The 4609-nt window shown below is 38.2% G+C and overlaps 1 non-coding gene across 1 annotated transcript; it reads left to right on the plus strand.

Annotated features, from left to right (window-relative positions):
* The first annotated feature begins 4097 nt into the window (after positions 1-4097).
* LOC117063196 lies at positions 4098-4314 on the plus strand. Its single transcript, XR_004428797.1, has one exon. It is a non-coding gene; the product is annotated as a small nucleolar RNA U3 (small nucleolar RNA).
* The last annotated feature ends 295 nt before the right edge of the window (positions 4315-4609 follow it).

The raw sequence follows: 4609 nt of genomic DNA on the forward strand, positions 1-4609 counted from the left end.
ATGATAAAAGTTACCAGAAAGAAAACACAAATGATAGGGCAGACAAGATACTTTTAATACATGTGATACACAGGTTACTATACCTAATATACAAAGAATGCCTACAAATTTATTTTAAAACAGACCAATAGAAAAATGGGCAAAGGATTTGAATAGGTAATTGATAAAATGAATAAATGTATATAACTAACAAACCTCCAACAGGAAATTCAATCTCACTACTAGGGAGATGTAAATTAATACAAAAATGAAATAGTTTTCACATCTAAGATTGGCAAATATTTAAATAATTTTGATAAAAAAGATTTCTATTTTTATGGATTTAAATTGAAACATGTTTTCAGGGTGCTTTTGATAATCTGATATGTTCATATAATCAGCAGAGTAACTGGGATATCTATCACCTTCAATGTTTATCTTTTTTTTCATGCTAGGAACATTCAAATTGTTCTCTTTTAGCTATTTTGAAATGTATGATAGATTAATATTAACTATATATGTCTATATATTATATTATATGTATTATATTAATATTAACTATTTATATTAACTATTGCTCTATTGAACACTGGGTATTATTTCTTCTAGTTGCATATTTGTAACAAAAATTTAAAAGAGCTAACATGCGGAACTCACAAAGAGGAAGGAAATAAAAATACCTACGATTGTTGGTGGTGAGTGAATCTCTACACTTTTGAAAGATACTTGGACAATTTTTGTTGTTTGTTTGTTTGAGACGACGTGTCATTCTGCTGCCCAGGCTGGAGTGCAGTGGTGTGATTTTGGCTACTGAAACCTCTGCCTCCCGGGTTCAAGTGATTCTCCTACCTCAGCCTCCTGAGTAGCTGGGATCACTGGTGCACGCCACTATGCTCAGCTAATTTTTTAATTATTATTTTTAGTAGAGACAGGGTTTCACCATGTTGGCAAGGCTGATCTCAAACTCCTGACCTCAGATGATCCACCTGCCTTGGCCTCCCAAAGTGCTGGGATTACAGGTGGGAGCCACCACCCTCAGCTAGAAATTACTTGGACAATTTCTAATGAAATCACAAATCCACATACCTATTGGACTAGAAATCTCATTTTGAGGATCTATTCTACAGATAGAAAAAAAAGCAGTGTTTAGATGCAAAACAAACAATGACTTTAATGGCAAAAAGGAGGTAAAATTGTCAAAGGGAAATTTTCCACTTATACTTGCCCCAGGAGATGACAACATAAAATTAGGTATTTCATCCCAACCGATTGAGAAAGAACCATGAAATTGAGTGACCCTAAGAAGACAGACCTAACAGAACTACTGGAAGATCTTTGCTGACCAGTGAACAATGGAAAAGACACATGGACTCATTCAATCCTTAATTAGCATCCTAGCCTGAACTCTCCCTTTCCTAGCACTCAAACCCTCCTAACTTTTCCCCTCTGCAAAGTTCTCAGTGGATGTATTCACTGACGTATACTCCTTGCCAGGCACTTTAATAAATGTTTTATTTTTTTCCAATGCCTTTGTGGTTTTTGTCTTATTATTTGGCCAGAAAAATGAAACCAAATGAGTTATGATTTGGACATGCTAAATTTTATTGCCCAAAGGATGTGTCCTGGAATGAGGCCAGCAGGCAGTTTCAGGTCTGTACTCAAAGCTTAGTTTAGGTGTTTGGGAAGAAGTAGATCAAGAAGCCACCAAGAAGAGGTGTTAGTTGAAGCCAAAGATAGGAATACGATACCAGCTAAGCGAAATGTGTTGCTAAGAAGATAAGAAGGCTTGGGTGAAGGCACTGGAAGATTTCCTAAAAGATGCCAAAGCATAAAGGATGAGTGAATATATGATCATTTAATTGAAGTGTTCTATGTTTATTCTTTACTTGCAGCCAACCTCCAATGCCCAGTGCCTCCTGTTGCTTGTAGTTTTAGACTGTTTTGTCTCTTCCCACATCTGTAACTTTTTACAGACTTCATTCAGGAAACCAGGGAGCCATCTGGCCACTTCATGATAGAAAAAGCATAAATGTTCTGGGAGGTTCCCTATAAATTATCATTATTGTGCAGCACTGATAAGGAAACAAGACCTGTCTCTATTTTAAGGAGGACTCTCAGTCCTCAGATTTATGTAAAAGGAATATATCTTCATTTAGATTTAACTTAATTTCTATGTGGAGCCCCACCCTTGCCTCTTTTCCATGGGAAGAGTAGAAATTGAATCCCAATATCTTCAGGTTTACCCTGACCCCAGCCATACAGAGACCACCTTAGTCCTTTCCAGTGAGGCAGCAGCTCTCTACTTCCTCTGTGCCTTTCTTGAGAATCAGCTTTATCTTGCCGGGCGGCACAGCTCACTGCCTGCAATTCCAGCACTTTGGGAAGCGGAGGTGGGCTTTTCACTTCACCCCAGGAGCTCAAGACCGGCTTGGGTAACATGGTGAGACTCCCATCTCCACACAAAATTGAAACATTAGCCAGGTGTGGTGGCGTGCAACTGTAGTCCCAGCTAAGATTGTGCCACTAGACTCCAGCCTGGGCAACTGAAAAAGACCCTATATCAAACAAAACAAAACAAAAAACATCTATTTCCCCTTGCTACCTGATCACTGGCCTCAGGCCCCCTAAGACCCTCTGGAGTCCTATCATCCTTTGCTCTTCTCCACTCTCCCAAGAACTCTGCCCAGATAGTACTATGCATGGTCTGTTTCCTCAGGACCTACCCACTGCTCTGCGCCTCTGGTGCTTGGAAATCACTAGAAGGCTATGGCCATTCCTTTCTGGGATCTTCCTAACCTTTCAGACTCCAACACCAGACTTCCTCCCAGCCCCACACCACTGAAGGGAACTCTGATTTTTGACTCAAAGGCATTCCCTCTGCTATGATGTTCAGCCTCAGAGGCATCTGAGTGTGGGCTTTAGCCAGAGGTCAGCAGATTGTCTTTTGCTGTTGGGCTCCTCCCCTAAGGCAATTGATTTAAACAGGTCCATCTTCTTGAATGGAGGTGGTAAGGCGGAAAGTTCAGAATTTTTTTAAATGAAACACGCAAGGGAAGGAAACATCAATTAGTATCTCAAACTATTCTAATAATTGTGTTTACTTGTATCTCTAGATCACTCTGTTGTACCCCAGACAGACTCTTATATCAACTGCCAACTCATCATGTACCCTTGGATATCCAAGGGAACATGATAGGATGTAATTTTTGCCATTTTGAGCATTAAACATTTTCAGTGGCACTGAACTCCTGACACAAATTAGAAATAACCTCCAATCTACACCTGAGCAAGACATACATGGTTTGTTTCTGAGGAGAAAACATCATCTTTCTAGTATCTCCTCACCACAGAGAAGAATCCTACACCAACTGGGGACCTGGGTCCTGTGTGCTGAGAGCTACAGAGCAGGGAGTAATGTCCTGAAAGCATTAGGGGAGTGCTGGCAGGTGATAGTGATGGCTTTGATTGTCAGTTGGAGGGTGCTAGGCTAATTAGGAACTTTGTGACTTAAACTCAAAAAAAAATTTTTTTTAATTAAAGAAGCATTTGTAGAGGCAGGTTCTTGCTATGTTGCCCAGACTGGCCTCAAACACCTGGCCTCGAGCAATTCTCCCAAAAGGGCTGGGATTGTAGGTGCGAGCCACCATGCCCAGCCAAGAAATAATACTTAAGAGCCCAAGGCATTTGTTAAATTTGTAGAATGGAATTTTATATATATATAATATATGTACATATAATTTGCATATAAAATATAAATTATATATACATATAATTACATGCATATATACACATATAAAATATAATTAAATATCTTACATATTATATATTATTATTGCTAAATTTGTGGAATGTAATTATATATGTATATATACATGTATATATGTATATAACATAATATAGATACTATACATATACACATATGTGTACATATGCATATGTTTAGATGTATATATGTTATATAACTCATGTAATTATATATTATACATACATACTATATTTATTATATATGTAATTATGCATTTTTAAAATATATATATTGGTTGTAGGGATGGAGGTGAGAGAAATCTGTCCATCAACAAAATAGGAATAAAATTCCTAGTGCCAAGTAAGGCAGAGGGCAGATTTATACTTTCGGGGATCAATTCTACAGTAGGTTACTAAAGAAATGTTTCTGAACAGAGTGGGGAGAAATCTCAACGAAAAGCTGCAGTAGCGCTCCTGAGCAAGAAGCTGGCAGGTAGGTGGTGCCACCTGGTGGTAGCCACTGCTTGCTGTCGATGACCGCTCTGCTCCTTGGGCAAGTATAAGAAAGAGAGAGAACACAAGCTGCAGGGTTCCTTTCTGATGTAATTGCTTGTAATTTGTTCTTCACTCTCAGGGATTGTTCCTTTCACTTTTCCATAAAGGAAAGGGGTAACATCTAGTATCTTCTTTATTTCAGTTTTCTTGTGGCAATACTAAGGATGCATTTGGCAACAAAACTCTCAAAAAGATAAATTCAAGGTGTATCTCTTTCTCGGTTTGCTCACCCTTTACCAAAAACGTCCTTTGTCAAGTACAGCAGTTAGTTCTTTGCTTATTTTTATGTAACAATATATGATACTATTTTAATTTTAAACATGTCTTCTCA

The sequence above is a fragment of the Trachypithecus francoisi genome, unplaced genomic scaffold, assembly GCF_009764315.1.
Source record: "Trachypithecus francoisi isolate TF-2019V2 unplaced genomic scaffold, Tfra_2.0 Lachesis_group17, whole genome shotgun sequence".
Lineage (NCBI taxonomy): Eukaryota > Metazoa > Chordata > Mammalia > Primates > Cercopithecidae > Trachypithecus > Trachypithecus francoisi.